The following is a 25826-nucleotide window of genomic DNA, read 5'->3' as shown; positions in this document are numbered from 1 at the left end:
GTTCAGATGAGTTCTTCCATAATGAAATCAACACATGATTTTCAATGTTCTCAAAAACATTTATTCACAAACTAATATATTATATGTTTTCCAAAATCCAAGCCCCATATCTGAGTTTGCTTGAAACCTTTAAAGGCAGGTCCTCCCACCATCTCACCAATTGCACTTTCACATGGTGGACACAACTATGATATATATTAGGAAAGGCATTGATCTTGAAGTGGACTCAGCTTCAAGTTCCATTTCTAAAATGTATTACCTATGTGGTTTGAAAAAATGTGAATATTATTTGCAAGTCTCAATTCCTTTCTTGTAGAGTAGTAAAATCATTTACCTGACAAGGTTATTTGGGAGATGGAATGATGTGAGACAGTGTGCTCTGTAATTGGTTTTATATTTGAGAAAGGTAAGGTCTGTTAGAATAGAATTCAATTTACAAATAATCTCATTACAATGGAGTTTTAGCTACAAATGTAGGGATGCAAGTGATAATTAGCATATATTATTTGATGATTATAGTTTTCTAAGATAAATAAACCTTCTTTAGTACTAAAATGTCTCTGTTTGCTTTTGCTTTTTTTTTTTTTGTATATAGTGATAATCAGAGCATTGCTGAAAACTAACAGAATTCCCAATACTGACAAAGATCCCATGCAGTCTTCAGGAGAGAATTTCATCTCCAGCTTTGCCTCTCTCAGCAGTAAGCCATTAGCTCTGGGAATAGAGCCGAGAGAAATTTCAGATGGTGTCATATCATTGGGGCCACTTTTTGGAAAATTGTAGGATGTTGTGTTCCACTTGTGTCAAATTTAGTGTGAAGGGATGGCAGAAATGCAACTGTTATTACCAGAAAACCACTTTTCTGCTCTTTGACGATGAGAAAAGCAGCCATGTTTCTTAGAGACATAGGTATGGTGATGACAATCTGTCAATCTGAGGAGCTCAGAAAGTACTAGAAAACCAAAAAAGAGTATATTTTTCTTCACTTTGATTTACACTTCTGAAGACTTTTCCTTTGCTTAACCACTGGTGTGATTTATTCAAGAGTTGCAATAGATGTAGTGCACTTTTTAATTTACTATGCCTCAGTCTTTCTAATTAGATAGTTACAGCTACTAAAACATTCACATGGAGAGTAATCATTTAAAGAATTTTCACAGGAAGCAATTGTAAGATGCTTATATTTTGTTTAATTATATGGCTCATTCTTTGTCTTTCTCAAGAGAATTTTGTATCGGACAATAACTCCAGAAAATGATATTGACATAACTGATGCCAGAGTTATTACCAATCTTAATTTTCACCTTTCATGCTACTTTGAATATTTCATTTATGCTGAAATGTCAACTATGCATCTGAAAATAGCCCAAAAGGAACCTTAGCTATCCATCTCTTCAGACAGAATGTCCCCATATCATCCCTGATAATATTAAATCCTCTAAGATACAGTTTTGTATACCTTTGTGCTTATAGATGATTGAAGAAGATCAAATGTCTCATGGATAATTTATTCCTATTTTTGTAAATCTCCAACACAAAGCTACTCTTATAAAAGTAATTGTGAGGTACTGATTGAGGGCTAACTCAAATAATGCAGTGATTTAAGTGGAGATACAAAGAAGTTGCTAAATGCTCTAGAATTAGAAGAATACCTGTTTCTTCATATAAGATTCTTATGCTCTCTGGTATAAAAAGGAAGATTAAGCTTTTTTTGGATAAACTTTACTATCAAGATACACACACACACACATGCTACACCAGAAATGAAAAAGTGTGGTCTTTAAAAAAATGTGGTTTTTATAGCAGTAATCATCTCATCTCTTTTCCTTTCATTTTCTCCTATAGAAAGTGCCTGAAACACGCATTTGCTAAGCTTTTGTAAATGATGTCCTTTTATCAGGAAATTGCTGAAACACTAAAACAGCTCAGTCTTTTCCACTGTGAGGACACAAAAGAGGCAAAGAAGAGGAGGTAGAGTGGAAATTAAAGCCTAGATTCTCTCTAATTAACGTAACAATGGTAAGTCGCTCCTCATGGGTCTCACAGACACTTTGGATGGTTCCAGGGGCTTAAGCATTCTTGCCAATTCCTCCAAATGGGCTGTCTACTGGGAGAATATCCCAACTGCACAAGGCTGTAAGGTAGATAGCTAGAGGCAAGGTTTGGCATGAGGAAGAAAAGAAGTTGCACTTCAAATGGTTCGTCTATGCCAGGAGATCACACAGGGAAAGAAGCCAGTTCTTAAACCAGAAAATGCATCACCAAGAGTGAGATGGCATTAGGACACACAAAATACAGAAGAAGAAACAAAACTCTAAACAGTGCAAGGCAAAGAAACAATGAAAACTAGCAACACTAGAGCATCCTCACCATCATTTATATGTTGGGCTTGGGGCCACTCACATTGTCCTAGCCCACAAGGCTAAGTGCATAAAGAAATGTTTTTGCCCTCTCTACCTGCTGCACCAAGATAAGAGTAAGAGTGTTGGAAACAGCCTGTGAAAGGAGAGACCACTGCCTTCTCCAACCCCCACAGCTGAAGTTCTTAGCCTAACATCTCTGGGATAGAGACAATGAATGTTTTGAATGAAATGTAAAATTGAAGAATTTAAATAAACAAGACCAAGTTTTAATTACTGAAATAAGACATTTTGAATAACCAAAACAACAAAAACTTTATGGGCTCAGGCAAAGATATTGTTAAAGGACATGTCAAACACAGAAAAGGAGCACTTACAGAAAACTCAGCAATAGCAGTTCCTAGAAAAAATGAAACATAATTTTTTCATCAGTAAGATTCCTAAATCTGGTTTGGAATTTTAATATTGCAGTTATAAATTTTGAAACATTTTACAAACACGAAATTATCAATGTGTCTTTGTGTATAAACCTAGAACTTTAAAAATAAATTCATTTTTTTTTACATTTCTGCCCACAAGACTTTTTTAATTTTTAATTTTTTGAGGGTACATATTAAGTGTGTATATTTATGGGGGTACATGAGATCTACTGAAACAGGCATAAATGCATAAAAGTCACAATAGAGCCAATTAGGTACCCATCACCTCAAGCATTTATCCTTTCTTTGAGTTACAAACAATCTAATTATATTCTTTCAGTTATTTTTAAAGGTATAATAAATTGTTGTTGACTGTAGTCACACTGTTGTGCTATTAAATACTAGATCTGATTTATTCTAATTATATTTTTGCACCAACTAACCATCCCCCCTAGCCACACCCTGCTACCCTTCCCAACCTCTGGTAACCATTCTGCTACTATCTTCATGAGTTCAATTTTTTTTTTTTTAATTTTTAGCACCCACAAATAGATGAGAATGTATGAAATTTGTCTTTCTGTGCCTGACTTATTTCACTTAACATAATGAGCTCTAGTTCCATCTATGCTTTTGCAGATGACAGGATCTCACTCTTTTATGGCTGAATAGTACTCCATTGTGTATATGTACTATACTTTCTTTCTTTATCTTTTGATGGACAGTTGGTTTGCTTCCAAATCTTGTCTATTGTGAATAGTGCTGCAATAAACATGGGAGGGCAGATATGTCTTTGATATACTGATTTTCTTTCTTCTGAGTATATAGCTAGCAGTGGGATTGCTGGATCATATGGTAGCTCAATATTTCATTTTTGAGGAACCTCCAAACTGTTGTCTTCTCCAGTGTGGTTGTTTAAATTTTCATTCCTACCAACAGTGTACAGGTGTTCCCCTTTCTCCATATTTTTGCCAGCATTCATTATTTCCTGTCTATTGAAGAAAAGCCATTTAAACTGGGGTGACCTGATATTTCATTGTAGTTTTGATTTGTATTTCTCTCATCATGATGTTGAGCACGTTTACATATACCTGTTTTCCATTTGTATGTCTTCTTTCAAGAAATGTCTATTCAGATATTTTGCTCATTTTTAATTGGATTATGAGATTTTTTTTTTCTATACAACTGTTTGAGCTTCTTATATATTTTGATTATTAATCCTTTGCCAGTTGGGTAGTTTGCAATTTTTTTCCCCGTTCTGTGGATTGTCTCTTCACTTTGTTGATTGTATCCTTTGCTGTACAGAAGTTTTTAACTTGATGTGATCCCATTTGTTCATTTTTGCTTTGGTTCCTTGTGCTTGTGGGGTACTGTGTTCAAGAAATTCTTGCCCAGTCCAATGTCCTGGATAATTTTCCCAATGTTTTCTTTGAGCAGTTTCATAGTTTTGGGTCTTAGATTTAAGTCTTTAATCCATTTTGATTTGATTTTTGAACATGGTAAGAGATAAGGGTCCAGTTTCTTTCTTCTGCATATGGATCTCCATTTTTTCCCAGCACCGTTTACTGAAGAGACTGTTTTTTCTCTGGTGTATGTTCTTGGCAACTTTGTCAAAAATTATTTCACTGTAGATGTATGAATTTGATTCTGGGCTCATCATTCTGCTTTATTGGTCTACGTGTCCATTTTTATGCTGGTACTATGGCATTTTGGTTACTATAGCTCTGTGGTATAATTTGAAATCAAGTAATGTGATTCCTCCAGTTTTGTTCCTTTTGCTCAGGATAGCTTTGACTATTCTGAGTCTTTTGTGGTTCCATATAAATTCTAGGATTTTTTCTCTATATCTGTCAATAATGTTACTAGTATTTTGATAGGGATTGCATAGAATCTGCAGATTGCTTTAGGTAGTATGAGCATTTTAACAATACTCATAATTTCAATTCATGAACATGAAATAGTTTTTCAGCTTTTGGGGGCCTCTTCAGTTTCTTACACCAAGGTCTTATAATTTTCATCATAGAGATCTTTTGATTCTTGGTTAAATTAATTCCTAGGTATTTTACTTTATTTGTAGCTATTGTAAATGTGATTATCTTATTATTTCTTATTCAAATTGTTTGTTTTTGGCACATAGAAATGCTACTATTTTTGTATGTTGATTTTGTATCCTCCAACCTTACTGAATTTGTTTAATAATTCTAATAATTTTTTGCTAGTCTTTAGGTTTTTCCAAATATAAGCTCAAATCATATGCAAACAAGGATAATTTGACTTCTTCCTTTCCAGTTTGGAAGCCCTTTATTTCTTTCTCTTGTCTTACTGCTCTAGCTAGGACTTCCAGTACTATGTTGAATAACAGTAGTGAAAGTGGGTATCCTTGTTCTGTTCCAGGTCTTAGAAAAAAGGCTTTTAGATTTTCCACGTTCAGTATGATACTATCTGTGGGTCCGTCATATATGGCTTTTATTGCATTGAGGTATGTACTTTCTATACACAGTTTTTGATCATAAATAAATGTTGAATTTTGTCAAGTGTTTTTTTTCAGTGAAATTGAAATGATCATACAATTTTTTTGTCCTTCATTCTGTTGCAATGATGTATCACAATGACTTGTATATGTTGAACCAACCTTGCATCCCTGGAATAAATCCCACTTGGTCATGATGCATTTTTTTTTTTAATGTGTTGTTGAATTTGGTTTTCTAGTATTTTATTGAGGATTTTTGCATCAATTTTCATCAGGGATATTGGCATGTAGTTTTCTTTATTTGAGTGGCTTTGTCTGGTTTTGGTATCAGGGTAATGCTGGACTCATTCACTGGTTTCCTAGAATGAGTTTGGAAGTATTCCCTGTTTGTCTATTTTTTTGGAAGAGTTTGAATATGACTGGTATAGTTATTCTTTATATGTTTGGTAGAATTCAGCAGTGAAGGCTTAGGGTCATGGGCTTTCCTTTGCTGGCAGATTGTTATTGTGGGCTTCCATCTCACTACTTATTATTGGTCTGATCAGGTTTTGGATTTCTTTGTGGTTCAATCTTAGTAGGTTGTATGTGTCTAGGAATTTATCCATTTTTTTCTAGATTTTCCAATTTATTGACATGTAGTTGCTCACAGTAGCTTTTAATGATACCTTGAATTTCTGTTTTTGTTTGTTTGTTTGTTTGTTTGACAGAGTCTGGCACTGTCGCCCAGGCCGGAGTGCAATGGTGCAATCTCGGCTGACTGCAAGCTCCGCCTCCCAGGTTCACGTCATTCTCCTGCCTCAGCCTCCTGAGTAGCTGGGACTACAGGCGCCCGCCACCACGCCCGGCTAATTTTTTGTATTTTTAGTAGAGACGGGGTTTCACCGTGTTAGCCAGGATGGTCTCAATTTCCTGACCTCGTGATCTGCCCGCTTCAGCCTCCCTAAGTGCTGGGACTACAGGTGTGAGCCACCGCACCCGGCCGGGTATTGGTTTTAATGTCTTCTTTTCCATCTCTGATTTTATTTGTTTATGTCTTCTCTCTCGCTCTCTCTTTTTTTTTTTTTTTTCTTATTTAGTCTGGCAAAAGATTTGTCAATTTTATTTATCTTTTCAAAAAACTAACTTTTCATTTTGTTTATTTTTATTTTTTTTTCATTTCAACTTTATTTCTGTTCTGATATTTATTATTTATTTTCTACTATCAACTTTTGTTCTGGTTTGCTCTTGTTTTTCTAGTTACATAAGATGCATTGCTAGGTTGTTTATTTGAAGTTTTTCTACTTTTTTGATGTAGGTGCTTATAGCTATAAACATTTCTTTCTGTACCGCTTTTGCTGTGTCCCATGGGTATTGGTATGTTGTGTTTCCATTATCATTTGTTTCAAAAAAAATTTTATTTTTCTTCTCCATTTATTCATTGACCCACTGGTCATTCAGAAGCATATGATTTAATTTCTATGTGTTTTCATAGTGTTCAAAATTTCTCTTTTATTGATTTCTAGTTTATTCCATTGTAGTCAGAGAAGATTCTTGATATAATTTAAATTTTTTGAATGTTTAAGACTTATTTCGTGGCCTAAAGTGTGATCTATATTTGATAGTGATCCATAAACTCAGGACAAAATGTGGGTAGATACTGGATAAAATGTTCTGTAAATATCTATTAGGTCCATTTGGTTTATAGCGCAGAGTAAGTCTGAAGTTTCTTTGTTGATTTTACATCTGAAAGGTCTGTCCAATGCCAAAATTGGGGGTGTTGAGTTCTCCAGCTATTAGTGTATTGGGGTCTATAGCTTTCTTTAGCACTAATAATATTTGCTTTATACAGCTGAGTGCTCCAGTGTTGGGTACATACACGTTTACAATTGTTATATCCTCTTGCTGTATTGACCCTTTTATCATTATATAAAATCCTTTGTCTCTTTTTGAAGTTTTTTCTTTAGCTTGAAATCTATTTTGTCTGATATGAGCATAGCTACTCCTGCTCTTCTTTGTTTTCTATTTGTTGAAATATCTTTTTCCATCCCTTTATTTTCAGTTTATGAATGCCTTTTGAAGTAAAGTGTGTTTCTTGTAGCTAACAAATCATTGGGTCTTCAGAAAAATTGTCTAACCACTCTATGTCTTTTTGATTGGAGAGCTTAGTCGATTTGCATTCATGTTATTATTGATAAGTAAGGACTTACTGGTGCCATTTTGTTATTTGTTTCATGGTTGCTTTTTGGTCTTCTCTTCCTTCTTGTTACCATGAGGCTTGCATATAGTATCTTATAACCCATTATTTTAAACTGATGTCAACTTAACACTGATTGCATAAACAAACAATGAATGACAACACTCATACAATTTCTACACTTTAACTTTGTCCTCCACTTTATGACTTTTTATTGTTTCTCTTTATATCTCATTGTACTCTATATCTTGAAAAGTTGTAGTTATTATTTTTGTTCAATTCATCTTTTAATCTTTCTGCTTAAGATATGAGTAGTTTATACACTACAATCACAGTATTATAATATTCTCTTTTTCTGTGTACTTACTATTGCCAGTAAGTTTTGCACCTTCAGTTGCTTTCTTACTGCTCATTAATATCCTTTTCTTTCAGATTCAATAACTCTCTTTAACATTTCTTGTAAAACAGATCTGGTGTTGATGGAATCCCTCACCTTTTATTTGTCTGGAAAGGTCTTTATTTCTCCTTCATATTTGAAAGATTTTTCACTGGATATACTATTCTAAGATACGTGTTTTTCTTTTTCCTCCAGCTATTTAAATGTGTCATGCCAATCTCTCCTGGGCTTTAAAGTGTCCACTGAGAAGTCTGACACCAGATATAATGAAGCTCCATTGCATATGGTTTGTTTTTTCTCTTAGTGCTTTTAGGATCCTTTTTTTATCCTTGACCTTTGGAAGTTTGATTATTAAATGTCTTGAGATACTCTTCTTTGTGTTAAATCTGCTTAGTATTTTATAACCTTCTTTTACTTGAATACTGATACTTTTTCTAGGTTTGAGAAGTTCTCTATGAATTATCCCTTTGAATAAAGTTTCTACCTCCATCTCTCTCTCTCTACCTTTCCTTTAAGGCCAAAAACTCCTAAATTTGCCCTTTTGAGGCTATTTTCTAGATCTTGTAGGCATGTTACAATTTTTAAATTCTTTTTTCTTTTATAATCTTTTGATTATGTATAATCACAGCCCTTTGTGTATTTTCAAATAGCCTGTTTTCAAGATTACTAATTATTTCTTATGCTTGATCAATTCTGCTGATAAGAGATTCTGATGCATTCTTTAGTATGTCAGTTGTATTTTCACCTCCAGAATTTCTGCTTGATTCTTTTAAATTATATCAATCTCTGTAAAATTTATCTGATAAAAATTCCAAATTCCTTCTCTGTGTTATCCTGGATTCTGTTGAGTTTCCTCAAAACAGCTATTTTGAATTCATTTTCTAAAAAAAAAAAAACAAAAAACAAACAAACAAACAAACAAAAAACGGTCACATATATCTGTCTCTCCAGCATTGGCCTCTCATGCCTTATTAGGTTGTTTGGTCGAAGTCATGTTTTCCTGGATGGTCTGAATGCCTGTGGATGTTTGTCAGTGTCTTGGCATTGAAGAGTTACGTATTTATTGTAGTCTTTGCAGTTTCAGCTTGTTTGTACCCTTCCTCCTCAGAAAAGCTTTCCAACTATTCGAAAGTACTTGAGTGTTGTAATCTGTTTTTGGTCTCTGCAGCTGTGTCTACATTAGGACACACCCCATGCCTCATAACACTGTGGCTCTTCCTGACTTGTAGGGATACGACCTTCATGGTCTCAGATAAAATCTGGAAGAATTCTCTGAATGACCAGGCGGAGATTCTTGCTCTATTCTTTTAATTTCTCCCAGACAAATGTAGTCTGTCTCTCTGTGCTGAGCTGCATGGAGCTTGTTGATTTTAGCACAAAATTACAGAACATCCTCTCACTTTGTCTTTGACAACAAACATCATGATGTGAATTTTCTACTTCCAGAAAGTTTACCTTAATTTTTTGAAAATGTCCGTTCCAGAGCTATTTTAGTAGGTGATTCCCTAAAAACTTTTTCAATGTCTTTAATGGCTGTTGATTTATCTAAATTTTTACAAATTTCTAATTGTTTGATTCTTAGTAAGATTTTCTTCAGAATATGGTTTATGTCATACTTTTTCACTCTTGACACGGAGACAATAAGACATACAAATTGTTTAAATGTCATACAAATTGAGATTATAGTACCATTAATTCTCAAAGTTATATGTTTATACTTTCTTTTTCTGGCTTTAAAGATTATTTTATACTTATTTCAAAAAACATAGCTTATACTTTAAAAATTACTTTTCTTAATGTTTTGTATGTTCTTGAAAATGGTTTGTATTATTAACTTTTTGAGTAGAATTTTACATGTAGTCCATTAGATCAAGCTTGTAGTGTTAGATAATTCCTTTAAATTTAACTATTTTCATACACTTAATCTACCACTTATAAAACATGTAAAAATGTCATACTACATATCTATTTCTTAACACAATTATATTAGTTTATGATTTATGTGTTATATAATTTGATGCTATTCTAATGAATCATACATGATTAATTTGTTATAATTTTCTGCTAAATTAAAATTAAAAAAATCTTTTTGGTGATCGCTTTATCTCTCGTAATAACTTTTGTTTAAAGTAAGTCATATTAGGAACCATAGTTAAGTTCTACAACTTATTTTTTGTTTGTATTTGCCTGCTAAATTTTAATTTTGAATTCTTTTAATATGAATCTCTTGGAATTTTTTGCTGAAAATCTTTGCTTGGGGCTGAAAATATTGTCTGTATTTTCCTGTCTTATGCTTTCTTTTGGACTTATGTTCTTCCTTTTCCAGACAAGTTTGAAATCAATTCAATAGGCTTTCACATTCTATTTCTCTTTCTCAGTGCTTAGAAATAATATTCTGACTTTTAACATTTTTTATGTGCTAGATAAATGCACATAACTTACCACACTCTAAAGTTAATAAATATATTTTCACTAGAAAATATAATCACTATATAATATTTAATTCCAAATATGCCATTCAAAATTTCCAAGTAATATTTTCCAGTATTTATATCTCTTTTTTTGTTGTTTAAATCTCATAGGCCTATAAGATATTATTATCATTGTTTTACTCAGTTAATACTTATTTGATTTGGCAACAAATGTACAATCTTTGTGCTCATCTTATTACTTGTATCACAATGCTTCTATCTGGGATTATTTTCTTTCTGACCATATAACTCATTTAAAATTTATTTTATTGGAAATCAGCTAGTCACATACTTTCTCAGTTTTTGTTTATTAAAAATATAATTAAGTGTATTTTTAAAAAAAATCTTGGTGTTTTGTTAATTTGTGGTGGGTAATTATTTTCCTGATATCACATTGAATATTGCGTTCTGGTCTCTAAAATGGTCATCCAGTAAATTACACCTTCTAGTATTTATACCCTTTTGTAGACAATTTTCATTGAACTGGTACTGGCAGTATGACTAGCTTTTTACTAATAGAATGCAGAGCAATTGATACTGGATGACACTTAAGGCTATGTCTTAAGAATCTTTGCAACTTACCATGTGGTCTTAGAATGTTTATTCCAGGGGAATGTCAGCCCTGTGTAAAATATCTCCATCACTTGAGCTTACTATGCTGTGAATAAACTCAAGCTAGCCTTATGGAGAAAGGGATTTCTATTTGAGTCCAATAAACCAACCAAACTCTGAGAGATAATAACACATTGTTTCAAACCACAGATTTTTGAGCTGGTTTATTATGAGCAGCAAATAACAATTATAAAATTAGTCCATTCCCTTTTTGTATTTATTTGTTTACGAAAAGTTTTTTGTTTTTGTTTTTGTTTTCTTAACTAATCTAATTTTCATTCCATTAGAGTAAAACAGGATTGAGGTGGGTGACAGTTAACCAACTACAAAGTTTGAAGGAACAGACTATACAAAACCATCCTCAATTGCAGGTTTAGAGAACTCTCAAAGCTTCCCTCAGTTCTGATAATTTGCTAGGATTCACAGAATTTACTGCGAACCATTATACTCATGGTTACAATTTATAACAGGGAAAGCAGGGTACAGATAAAAATCATACAAAAGATGAAATGCATAGGGCAGAGTTCAGGAGAGTTCCAGACTTCTAAATGTCCTTTCCCGTTGAATGATAGACAGTGGTAACGCCATTTGGAGATTATTTGTAACAATACACATGGAATATTTTGAACCAGTGAAGCTCTTGGTGTCCAGCTTTTACTGGGGTTCTATCACAGAGGCCTGGTTGACTCCCTGAGTGGCTGACCTCAGTCTCTAGCCTCTCAGGAAGTTAAGGTTACCCAATGTCCAGATGCTACATTATACTGTTGGTGTGGCTCAACGGTCTCACCCAAATCACAGTATTACTATCTAGCTGCCCCAAGGTCCTTGAACAAACAAAGATAGTGCTATCAGGCATGACATTCTCATGGTTCAGAGATTACTTCCCAGCAGTAAAGGACAAAAGCCAGACCTCATTTGGGCTTCACTAACTGTATTCTACTAATTCTTCTTTAAATGGTATTCTAGCTTTATCATTTTAGCCTTTTTTCACCATGTTTCATAAAATGTTGCCACAAACAAAAACAAACTGCACTATCTTTGCATAAATCTAACACCAACTATCAGTTTTCTTCTTTCTTTTCTCTTTTTGCCTAATAGGACTTAATCATTTCCAAATATTCTGAAGGCCATTAGACTGCATATCATAGAGTGGATCTCAGGCAATAGTAACAGAATTGCTGTGCTTAATGCTCATAGTTTCAAAAGAGTAGAGCACTTAGGGGGGTTAAAATATTTAATTATTGTAATCTATTCTAGGAGTACTCTTACAGTTAGCTTCCCAGGTTTACCCACTAAAAATACAAGAAAATATTTAAATTTGAAATTCAGATAAACAACCAATACTTTTTAGGCTAAGACTGTCTGAAGTATTACATATATACTACAAAAATTACTAATTGTGTATCTAAAAATCAAATTGAAATGAGTGTCTTGTATTTTTCTGGAAATCCTACTTCAGCCATTCTTTCAATATAGTGATAGTATGAACTAAGAAAAGATGTGATCATTGATTTGGACTTGTAAAACATTCTTGAAGGTATACAAAAATGCTAAACTAAATATATACCTATGTAGAGCATTATCATTTATTACAACAATTTTGAAAAGAATAAGCTAACTACAGAGCTGATTATTCCCTCAAACATTGATATCAACTCTTTAATAAGGCTAACAGTGGTTTCTGCTTTTCTACAATTTCTCAATGCCAAAAAAAATAAGAAAATGTTAACATATGATGAGTTCAAACGTTATTAATATTTTTAACATCTCACAAATGTTATTTTTAGGGTATTTCCCTAAAAGCACCCAAGCAATTAAAGCTTTAGGTGACCTACCTGATGATTTAGTGCATTAATATTAAACAATATTCATAGCTGTGTCATGAGCTAAACTCTAGCTACTCTTAGCATTTGATTTAAAATAATGCATAATTAACCTTAGCTTTTTAAATAACATTATGCTGTGTTTACACAACCAAATAGTGAAACCTTACTGTGTAACTTCTATTTTACTGGGATTGACATACATACCAAAAATAATTGTTACATGGCTTCTGATAGTTCCAATTAGTTAGCATCATAAAGAAATAGCTGTAAACAAGAACAGTATTCCCGCCTGAATCATGAATTATAAATTTACAAATTGATTTCCTTATGCTTCTCCATTGACTTGAACCTTAAAAACATGGCATTGACTGAATAGGTTCTCTACTGTGTATGATAGTGAGAAAGAAGCTTGAAAAGACTGGCACGACAAAAAATATTGCAATGCATTTATCTTAACAAGAACTATTGATGGGGGAATCTACTTATTCTCCATTTTTCTAACCAATCCAATTATTGGAACCCTTTCATTATACTAAGCCATAATATATGGCATGTTCTAAGAGATTTTGTGAAGGCAAGAAAAAAACCTTAAGAAGTAAGAATACACCATAAATTTATCTATTTTTGTCCTTGCAAAAATTATAGACACAAGTAGTGCTTAAAAATTGTCTTTCTAAATACTTCCTGTAAGCAATGTGGCTTTCCATTATTTTGTCCTTTTATAGTCATGTCATTTAGTCACCCCTTCATTTTTTCACTGTTTCAAATATGGATTGAATTCTTAGTACAAAACCGCATAGAATGCTATGTTCTGACTATTCAGTGATGAATAAGTAACAATAGCTTCTTTCAATACATTTATAAACTAGTGGAGAAAAATAGACGAGAAAATCAATTATTGCAACAAAAAGTAAAAACTGCTAACATCAGAGAAATGTATAGTGAGAAGAGAGGAGAATATTTTTTTCAGACTGTGTGTTAGTGAAAGGAAAATGCATTATAAAACATTTCCACAAGGACATCCATAAGCTAAGTAATTATTCTATGTTCTTTTTGAAAATTATTTTCCTAAATATCTATTGTGGAAGACAATATTGGTGTGTAGAGTCCAGACATGGGGTGGGATAAAGTTGAGGAAAAGAAAAAAAATTGTATGTGTGTTAGGAATTTCACCCCAGGTCTCAAAAAATGTAATATGAGGAAAAACTCAAACTTTAAAAGTAGGCTAAAATATAGGTCATGAAGTAAAATGAGCAAAGCAGTGTTCTGCCTGTGAGTTGTCAGCTACTCAGTCCTGAGATAAAAATATTAAAAATCCATACATACTAAATTATCTTTTTAACTTACACTTAGTCATTTTTATTTATTGATTTAGAAAGTTGAAAAAAAGCAAAAATTTTAAACTTTTGTTCATAAAACCATCCCAAAATCCCAGGTGTTGACTTTTATTCTCAAAAACTCTTCTTCAAATTAATTCCAGGATATAACCTCAACTGAGAGACACAAAATATATAGGCAATGTCATTTTAAAGATCTGTTGAGTGTTTTTGTTCTGATATTTTGTGGTAGAGCTTACTTAATGACCTTTATTTTATGCCATTAATAAATTACAAGTCTAGGCTTTACAATCCAACATTACACATGAGGAACAAGTGGATTTCAGACATGTTTATTCCTTTCTTAATCTCTTTCCTCATTCTTTTTTGTTATTTGAACAGTGACAAAGATTGTGACCAATCAATTGGCCTCTTTAAAGCATTAGAATATAGAAAAGTGTGGTTGTGTACTAGATACCCTGTTAAGCATTTTTAAAGCTATATATTTATCACAAAGGAGGTGGTAACATTATTTTTTCCTGTATTACATCTGATGAAACTGAAATTTTGAATGTTTGAGTAATTTATCCAAGGTCATATGGTTAATAAATGGCAGAATTTAAATTACTATTTGGTTCTGTCTGACTCTAGGGCCCATACTCTGAAATATCATGCATTAGTGCGTGCTGCAACTGCAGCTTACCAAGACCTTGTGCCCAGGGGAGGGAGAGAATATCTCTTTGTGTAGATGTACATTCTGAGAAAAAATTAAAAATTAGTGAATCTTCTTATTTTTCTTATTTTCTTGTTTCTGTGTCTTTGTGTGCATGCTTTTTGGTCTTTCTATTTCATTGTTTTTGCATCTTTTCCTGAGTATCTTTTTCTTTCCCCTCCCTCCCTCCCTGCCTTCCTTCTTTTCTTCCTTCCTTCCTTCCCTTTCTTTCTTTGTCATTCTGTCTGATGTTCTTTCTTTCTCTCTCACTCAGTCTTTTGTGCATGCACATGTCATGATGTTTGGATCATGCAGCTTTATATTTAATAAAAATAACATAAAGGAAATTAAATGAAGGAAAAATGCATCATTCAATTCTCTACTTTTCCAAACTAAGTGAGTCTTGAAAACTCATGATAGCAAAGAATGTTTGTTTAATCATGTGTTTCTTTGCCTGTCAAAAGAATTTGAAATGATATCATCATAAGACAAAGTCAACTTAAAATGCAAAGGAAGAGTAAAATTATAACATCCAATTAATTCATTTCCAATGGAGTTTCAAATAAATATAGTTTGTATTTAAGCAAATTTGCTACTTATTTGAAATGTACAACTGTAATATCCACTGGCTTATTAAAAGGAGACTTGGGATAATCTACATATAAGAAGTGTTTCTGAAACCCATAGACCTTCAGAAAAAAAATATTTCAAACACTGACTAGAAATCATTCCAAAGCCCTGGTGTTCTGCATCACTGTAGGGTAGAATATGATTAACTACACTTTATTTTATATTTTGAAAAACTAGAAGGGAAGATTTTGAATGTTTACAACACGAAGTAATGATAAATGTATGAGGTGATGAATATACTAATTATTCTGATTTGATCGTTACACATGGAATACATGTACTAAAATATTGCTCTGTATCCTACGAATATGTACAATTATTACATGACAACTGAAAATAAAAGGAAAGCATACAACTCAATAAAAAGAAATTATTCTAAAGTTAAAATGTAGCAGATATCAATTATTTTGAGAAAAAAAATCTTTATTTATAAAAGCTGCTTAGTGAATAGTTGCTTGTTTCATGTGAATTAAAAAGTCCTGTTCTAGGAAAACTCAATTAATGATTGAACCATTGTGGAGGTTCATTACAGAAGTTCTGATATATAAAATAACATCACTTTCTTTAAGTGACTGCTAGTAAGAAGAGCCTTGCCAGTAGGAGCAAATGCCTATTTTCTTCTCTTTGTTCACAAGGAGAATGGATGTTTTAGAAAAGATCAATGGATTACTTTGGACATAACCATAATATAGCTGCTTCAACAAGAATTTTTGGAAATCAGAGTTCTGTTTCTTTCTTTTTTCTTCTAATGTTTTCAGATCACAGTTTTAATAAGAACATGTCAGAATACGTAATTTTGATTTGCTACTACATATAAGCGTATGTTATATGAACAAATTAAAAAGCATTTGGAATAATTACTCAACAAAGAATAATACCGTAATAAAAAAATAAAAATTTAGATTTCCCTCAAAATGGAAAAATGGACAGTCCAAAGAAATGAAAATTGTTTAAATGCTGTCTCACTTTTAATCGTGTTTATTCTTTGTAAAATATTTTATAAAATACCTTAAAATTCAAAAAGTTCAGCATGTACTCTATTGAATACTATGCAGCCATAAGAAAAGAATGAGTTCATGTTCTTTGTAGGGACATGGATGGAGCTGGAGGCCATTATCCTTAGCAAACTAATGCAGGAACACAAAACCAAATACTGCATGTTCTCACATAGTGAGAGCTAAAAGATGAGAACACATGAACACACAGAAGGGAACAACACACACTAGGGATTTTCAGAAGATGGAGGGGAGGAGGGGGGAGAAATAATCTGTACAATGAATCCCATGACACAAGTTTACCTTTGTAACAAACTTGCTCTTGTACCCTTGAACTTAAAAGTTTTTAAAAAGTTCAGCTTTTAATATTTATGTGGAACAAAACGCATGATAATCATAGCAATATATATTTTGGAAGGTTTATAATGCATACCCTGAAAATAGAATTAGGACAATCATATGGACTTTTTTCCTAAGGCCATTTTTAACTGAATATTCTTCATATTGGGCAGTGAAAATATGACCCTGAAAGGAGAAAAAAAAATTGCAGTAATTTATGCACACTATTTTCATTTTCTCATTTAACAAGTCATGTAGATTTGGTGATATGGTGAGATTTGAGCTTATTTTCTCTCTGCTAAAACATAAAGTTTACAATTACTCATGTTTTTATAACTGCCAAAAACCAACTAAAGATTTAAGCAAAATTCATAAACGAAATTTATAAAAAGGAACAGTAAATGCTCAATGTCATGACTAACAATAGAATTTGTAACATACAGGGTGGGCGTGGTGGCTCATGCCTGTAGTCCCAGCACTTTGGGGGGGCCCAGGTAGTTGGGTCACTTGAGGCCAGGAGTTCGAGACCAGCCTGGCCAACATGGGGCAAAACCCCATCTCTACTAAAAATACAAAGATTCGCTGGGTATAGTGGTGCATGCCTGTAGTCCCAGCTACTTGGGAGGCTGAGGCATATGAATGGCTTGAACCTGGGAAGTGGAGGTTGCAGTGAGCCAACATAATGCCACTGCACTCTAGCTTAGGTGACAGAGTGAGACCTCGACTCAAAAAAAAAAAAAAAAGAAAAAAGAAAGAAGTCACACCAGTGACTTACAATATTATTTCTCCTGCCTACAAGGCAACTCTGCTCTACTTTTTTTGTTGTTGTTGTTGTTGAGACGGAGTCTTGCTCTGTTGCCCAGGCTGGAGTGCAATGGCACGATCTTGGCTCACTGCAACCTTTGCCTCCCAGGTTCAAGCAATTCTCCTGCCTCAGCTTCCCAAGTAGCTGGGATTACAAGAGCCCACCGCAAGCCTGGCTAATTTTTGTGTTTTTAGTAGAGACGGGGTTTCACCATGTTGGCCAGGCTGGTCTTGAACTCCTGACTTCAGGTGATCCACCCGCCTTGGGCTCCCAAATTGCTGAGATTACAGGCATAAGCCACTGCGCCCAGCCTGCTGTACTTTTTTCTCCTGCCTTTCTGATTGCCTCTGTTACTGGTGCTCCAAATGTGTAGGACTATTTACTCCCTTCATGATTACACCTGTTTTTAAGATTCACAAATGCAACGGTGGCATTTCCAGAAATTAGAACATGTTTACTGGGGACCAGATTGGGTAGTAATTTAAGTTTATAACTCTTATCGCAGGAAGGGTTATTCTTTGATGCTCATGACAAACTTTGGTCTCAAGTTAAGTTTTATGTTTGGTTCCATCTCACTTAAGATGAATTTCCTACCTGTCTGAAATCTTTACGTTCTTTCATTAACTTGCTTTATGAGTGTTTGCAATCATGAAGAAAACCTAAAAATTAGTCCAAAAACTTCTTCATCAATATGCAAGGTGTATATGTTTTAACATCTCAGTGCCCTGACTCGATGGTTTAAATTTGTGTTATGGATGAACAATTTATCTCTCCACTCTGAACCCCGACTGTACTTAATTGTATACGGTTTTCTTCTTTATATATCTTATGACATTTGTTTGGATAAAAAAAATTCTCTCCCATCTTTCTGTCAAAAACTGCACCCTATTAAATATCACCTTAGTAGTAAAAAGTGAATTGCACTTTTCCATTAGTATGATAATAGGAAATAGAATGGGTATTGAAAGTCCTAGATTGTGATCTAGATTCTGCAATTAATTATCTATGTGAGTGGACAAATTGTTTGTTATATTTGATCTTCATTGAATAATAAAAATTTTGAAATGGTTTTGTTTACAGATTGTATCAAATATATGTATTAAGTAACACTAGTTATTCAGCTTTACTTCCATAATTCTGTGACAGGCCCAGATCTAAAAAAGAATGAAATATCTAGTATCTTTAGCATTAACAGTAAGAGAAAAGTGAGGAACTCTGGGGGTGTATTAGGGCTTTCCACAGAAGTAGGACCAAAAGGTTATATAGAGATAGCTAGATATAGATGTATATATAAATATAAATATAAATATAGACACAAGCATATCTCTGAGATATTGGGGGTTCAGTTCCAGACTGTCACAATAAAAGTGAATATAACAACAAAACATGTAAAAAATGTCTTGGTTTGCCAGTCATATAAAAGTTATGCTTACACTATGCTGCAGTGTATTATGTGTGCAATAGCATTGTCCGCGCAAATTTGTATACCTGCAGAAAATATTTTACTACATTCTTCTCATTGCCACATAGCATGTACTCTAAAATTGATCACAGAATTGGACATAAAACAATCCTCAGAAAATGCACAAAATAAAATAAAATAAAATCATACCAACTACTCTCTCAAACCACAGCAGAATTAAAATATAAGCGAATGCTAAGATTTTTTGTAACCACATTACGTGAAAATTAAACAACCTACTCCTAAATGACTTTTGGGTAAACAATGAAATTAAGACAAAAATCAAGAAATTCCTTGAAACTAATGGGAACAAAGACACAACATACCAGAATTTTTGGGACACAGATAAAGCAGTGTTAAGCGGGAAGTTTATAGCACCAAATGCCTATAACAAAAATCTGGAAAGATGTCAGATTAATAACTTAACATCACATGTAGAGGAACCAGGAAACAAGAGCAAACCAACTTCAAAGCTAGAAGAACAAGAAATAACAAAATCAGAGTTGAAGTAAAGGAGGTTGAGACACTAAAAAACCATTCAAAAGATCAATAAATCCAGGAGCTAATTTTTTGAAATAAAATAATAGACCATTAACTAGACTAATAAAAAAGAATAGAGAAGACACAAATAGACACAATTAGAAATGACAAAGGGGATATTACTACTGACTCCACAGAAATACAGATAGCCATAAGAGACTACTGTAAACACCTCTATGCACACAAACTAGAAAATCTAGAAGAAATGGATAAATTCCTGGATAGATACCCTCTCCCAAGATTGAACCAGGAAGAAATTGAATTCCTGAACAGATGAAAAATGAGTTCCAAAATTGAATCAGTAAAAAACAGCCTACCAACCAAAAAAAAAAAAAAAAAAAAAAAAAAAAAAAGCCCAGGACCAGATAGATTCACAGCCATATTTTATCAGTTGTACTAAGAAGAGCTGGTACCATTCCTAATGAAATTATTCCAAAAAATTGGGGAGGATTGTCTCCTCACAACCTCATTCTATGAGGCCAGCATCATCCTGATACCAAAATCTGGCAGAGACCCAACAAAAAAAAAAAAAAAAAGAAATGTTCAGGCCAATAACCTTGATGAACATTGATAGAAAAAATACTCCATAAAATACTAGCAAACCAGATCCAGTAACACATCAAAAAATTAATCCGCCATAACCAAGTAGACTTTATTCCTGGGATGCAAGCTTGGTTTAACATATACAAGTCAATAAATGTGATTCATCACATAAACAGAACTAAAGACAAAAACCACATGATCATCTCAATAGATTCAGAAAAGACTTTTGATACAATTCGACATCACTTTATGTTAAAAACTCTTAACAAACTAGGTACAGAAGGAACACACCTCAAAGTAATAAGAGACATCTATGACAGACCCACAGCCATCATACTGAATGGGCAAAACCTGGAAGCATTCAGCTTGAAAACTGGTACAAGAGAAGGATGACCTTTCTCACCACTCCTATTCACTATAATATTGGAAGTCCCAGACAAAGCAATCAGTCATGAGAAAGAAATAAAGGGCATCCAAACAAGAATAAAGAAAAGAAACTATCCCTGTTTGCAGCCAATATGATTCTATATCTAGAAAATCTCATAGTCTTGGCTCAAAAGCTGCTTCAGCTGATAAACAACTTCAGCAAAGTTTCAGGATACAAAATCAACATACAAAAATCACTAACTTTCCTATACATCCTAAGAACAACCAAGCTAAGAATCAAATAAGAAACATAATTTCATTCATAATAGTCACAAAAGAATAAAATACCTAGGAATATAGATAACAAGGGAGGTGGAAGATCTCTACAATGAGAATTAAAAAACACTGCTCAAAGAAATTAGGGATGCAGCAAGCAAATGGAAAAAGATCTCATGCTCATCGATAGGCATTGTTACTAAAATGGTCATACTGCCCAAAGCAATTTACAGATTCAGTGTTATTTCTATCAAATGTCCAGTGACTTTCATTACAGAACTAAAAAAAAAAAAAAAAAAAAAAGCTATTTAAAAATTTACATGGAACCAAAAAAGAGCCCAAATATCCAAAGCAATTCTAAGAAATAGGAACAAAGCTGGAGGCATCATGCTAGCTGTCTACAAACTATACCACAGGGCTACAATAACAAAAACTGCATGGTACTGGTACAAAGACAGACACACAGACCAATGGAACAGAATATAGAGCCAAGAAATAAGGTTGCAAACTTACAAACATCTGATTTTCGACAAAGCTAACAAAAACAAACAATGGGAGAAGACTCCCCATTCAATAAATGGTGCTCAGATAAACAGATAGCAAAATGAAGAAGATTGAAACTGGACACCTTCCTTAGACCATATTTAAAAAAAAGCTCAAAATCGATTGAAGATTTATATGTAAAACTCAAAACTATAAAAACCCTGGAAGACAACCTAGGCAATACAACTCTGGACATAGGACTGGGCAAAAATTTCATGACAAAGACTCCAAAAGCAAATGAAACAAAAGCAATAATTGAGAGACAGGATCTAATTAAACTTCAGAACTTCTGCACATCAAAAAAAAAAAAAAAAAAAAAAAAAAAGCTACCAACAAAGTTATCAGACAGCCTACAAAATGGGAGAAAATATTTTCAAACTATACATCTGTCAAAAGTCTAATATTCTACATTTATAAGGAACTTAAAATGGCTATTATTAAAATATCAAAAAATAATAGGTGCTGGTGAGGTTGCAGAGAAAAGGAAACATTTATACATTGTTGGTGGGAGTGTAAATTAGTTCAGCCACTATGAAAAGCAGTGTGGCAATTCCTCAAATAATCAAAAACAGAAATACCATTTGACCAAAAAATCCCATTACTGGGCATATACCCAAAAGAATACAAATTGTTCTACTACAAGGACACATGCATACATATGTTCATTGCAGCACTACTCAAAATAACAAAGACATGGAATCAACCTAAATACCCTTCCTTGGTAAACTTGATTTTTAAAAATGTGGTACTATACGTGGTAGAATACTACGCAGTCATAAAAAAATAAGATTGTGTCCTTTGCAGGAACATGGATGGACCTAGAGGCCATTATCCTTAGCAAACTAATTCAGGAACCAAAAACCAAATACAACATATTCTCACTTATAAGTGGGAGCTAAATGATGAGAACACATGACAAAATAGAGGGGAACAAAGACACTGGGGGCCTATCAAAGCGTAGACAGTGGGAGGAGGGAGAGAATCAGAAAAAAGTAACTCGGGTACTTGGCTTAGTACCTGAGTGATGAAATAATCTGTACAGAAAACACCTGTGACAGGAGTTTACCTGTATAACAAATCTAAACAGGTACTACCAAACCTAAAATAAAAGTTTAAAAAAAGAAATTTTAAAAACATACTCTAAAATCTCATACTATAATAAAAACATACTATAAAATAAGAGAGTAAGGATGCACTTTTGAACGTTGTTCTTGAGATATTTCAAATTAAATATTCAATTAAAGACTTTGAAGACAAATTCCAGAATGCCTCTCCAAAAGTATCCCAAGAGAAATATTTTAGTAGTAGAAATGAAAAGAAGCAAAGTTAGTAACCAATAAAAAAGAAGTTCAATATTAAAATGTTTTTAAAAAGACAAATAAGAAAGTAGTCAGAGGAAAATATTAGAAAATAAAATCACAAGAACATTTCTCGCAACTGAAAGTGCCTATGAAATAACTATGAAATAAGGGAAAATAACTCACATCAAAGTCACATCATTATGACATGTACACCACCAGTAGTAAAGGAAAATCTAAACACTTCCAATAGGAAAAAAGTTGTAGTAATATGAAAAGAAGTGGGAATAAGAATAGTACCCAAATAGTCAACAGATACTACAGTTGAAAAGTTGGGATATACATGCCTTCAAAAATATAAAAGAAAATAATTTTCAGTCTAGAAACCTATAGCTTGTCAGATCATTATTCAAATATTATTCTGTATAATTAAGATATTTCTCAGGCTCAAGGACTCAGAAAACATGCCTCCCATTTACTGTTTAGTAGAGACAGAGAGAAGCATGCAAATGATAAACAAAACAAAAAAGTTGAAAGGGAAAAAAATTAAAAATTTTGTTATACTATTGGGCTCAACAATGAAAGATCTATATAGTCAAAACAAAATAAATACTGACTATTTAAACAAAAATATAAACATATCAGGTGTATTGGGAAGTAAAGAGGAGTGGTGTATGACAAGTAAATTCTCAATAATTATTACATAATGACATCTATAGATTTTATCTAAAAGTGAATAGGAACTATTGTTACTCAAGTTATTTAGATAAACTTTTTTTTTTTTTTTCTGGAGACAGTCTTGTTCTGTTGCCCAGGCTGAAGTGCAGTAGCACAATCTCGGCTCACTGGAGCCTCCGCCTCCCGGCTTCAAGTGATTCTTCTTCTGCCTCAGCCCCGTGAGGAGCTGGGATTACAGACGTATGCCACCATGCCCTGCTATTTTTTTTTTTTTTTTTTTTTGTATTTTTAGTAGAGACAAGGTTTCACCATTTTAACCAGGCTGGTCTCAAACTGAGCTCAGGTAATCTGCCCACTTCAGCCTCCCAAAGTGCTAAGATTACAGGCGTGAGCCACTGTGCCTGGCTTAGATAAACTTTTTAGTAGTAATTGGCTTTAAAAATATTTCTATAATTTGTATGAAATTGAGAATTTTTTTAAATATAAAAGAATGACAAAATTAGTACCTTTGTGCATTTGTACTGAACTTGTCAGCTATTAAAATTTGCTTAGGGTAAGCTTTCAATAAGATATCCTTAAGATTGTTAAGAGATCTAAATGGTCAATAGTGAAGACTGAGTTGGTAAAACCTTGGCAGGACTACAATGATGTAAATGAAACACTTACCTCTGGCACAGAATTGAGGATGGTGACAAAAATCTCAGTAATCAAGATAATTGGAAAGGAAATTTGTTTTAAAAAATTGAAATTAATGCAAAACTCCATAGTGGAAAAATATCAGTAATGTATGTAAAGATACGATCTAATTCTCTACTTGGCTCACTTGACTGTACTCACTTCCACTCAACTCACCCTAATTCCTGCCCTGAGTAAACAAACCTAAACTTAACTGTCCTATTTCTTCCAAAGAATCCATTCTATTTCCAAAGAGAATAGCACTTTCTTTTCCTTTCAAGATAGTAGACTGCAGAACGGAGTGCTGGGAAGAGTGATATTGGAATGAAGTTGTGGGTGGGGGTGTTCTATTTACAAATTTCAAACTAACACTTCACTTTAAGCCCAATCTCTTACTCTCATTCTTAACTGTAATCTCCTTCTTATGGTTTGGAGCCTGTCTGTGATTTTTGTCAGGAAAAATATGATATTAGTTAAGATAAAGTCTAAGCTGCTTTAACAAAGACATCACAAAATACAATTCTTTAGATAAACAGAAACTAATTTATTTCTGGCATAGAAGATAAGAACTTTGTGTACAGTTCATGGCTGATAGGTGACTCCACTCCATGACATTCATAGACCCAAGCTGGTGGATTGATTTTGCTATACTTGGCATAAAAATTCTGTCTTGGAGGCCAAGGCAACTCCTTTGGCTATCGCCATTTTCCTGACGAAGTAAAGCAGAAACAGGATAGAAAACAGTGAACTTCCACTTTAAGATTGCTGTTGAGACATTTTACATGAAATTCTGCTTACATTTTATTGATCTGAACTTAGGCACATGGTTGTATTTAGCCACAGGAAAGCTAAAATATGTAATTCCTAGCTGAGCCATATTTCTTATTAAAAATGAGAGACTAGATGTTGGAGTGCTTTAATTTTCAAAAAAGAAGAAAAGCAGAGAGATACTAAGGGAAATTAGCAGCCTCTGCACAGATAGTTCCTTCCTCAGATATTTCAACTTTTGCATATTCTTCTAAGTAAGATTTATTTTCTTCTAGTTCATCAGTCAACACTCTTTCATCAGATTCTTCCAAAATTTTATAGAACTATCATCCAACAATATTACGTTTTTCATTTACTCATTATTAGTACACCTTTAAAAAGTATACCTTCTTGGCCGGGCGCGGTGGCTCACGCCTATAATAATCCCAGCACTTTGGGAGGCGGAGGCGGGCAGATCACGAGGTCAGGAGATCGAGACCATCCTGGCTAACACGGTGAAACCCCGTCTCTACTAAAAATACAAAAAAATTAGCCAGGCCTGGTGGCGGGCGCCTATAGTTCCAGCTACTCGGGAGGCTGAGGCAGGAGAATGGCGTGAACCCGGGAGGCGGAGCTTGCAGTGAGCCAAGATTGCGGCCACTGCACTCCAGCCTGGGCGACAGAGCGAGACTCTGTCTCAAAAAAAAAAAAAAGTATACCTTCTTGTCATTGTATTGGATTATCATTATAAGAAAGAAAGAAACACATATTCATAGTCTTTAAGCTTAGTTTATAAAATCTATACTTCTTCCTTAAATCTAATTTTATGAAAAAATATTCCGTATTATTCAAATAAAGTGATTTTAACATATGTAACAATGAATGAAATTAAAAGTGTTGCATTAATATTGACATCTTTATAAGCTCTTTACAGTAAAAGGCAACATTGTTTGCATATACTTGTGTATGTGCCTCAATGTTTATGAATGGGGAAGAGTTGAGTGGGATAAGGAGGTCAGAAAATTCAGGAAGATGATTTTGACCAGATGATGTGCTATTGCTGATTTTTTTCCATGTCTAAAATTTATTATACCTTCAGTTAAATCTGGAATCTTAGAATAGAAAAATCGAATTATTTTAGAACTTGCAATTTTGTACATTAGAGATACTGTGAGA

At 33.5% G+C, this 25826-nt stretch overlaps 1 long non-coding RNA gene across 2 annotated transcripts in view; it reads left to right on the top strand.

The window, feature by feature from the left end:
- The window catches only part of LOC105479521 (uncharacterized), a 162214-nt gene that overhangs the window by 36888 nt on the left and 99500 nt on the right, over positions 1–25826 (top strand). The window lies entirely within an intron of this gene.

This window comes from Macaca nemestrina, chromosome 5 (assembly GCF_043159975.1).
Source record: "Macaca nemestrina isolate mMacNem1 chromosome 5, mMacNem.hap1, whole genome shotgun sequence".
Lineage (NCBI taxonomy): Eukaryota > Metazoa > Chordata > Mammalia > Primates > Cercopithecidae > Macaca > Macaca nemestrina.
Note: the sequence above shows the minus strand (reverse complement) of the source record. Positions and strands in the feature narration are given on the sequence as shown.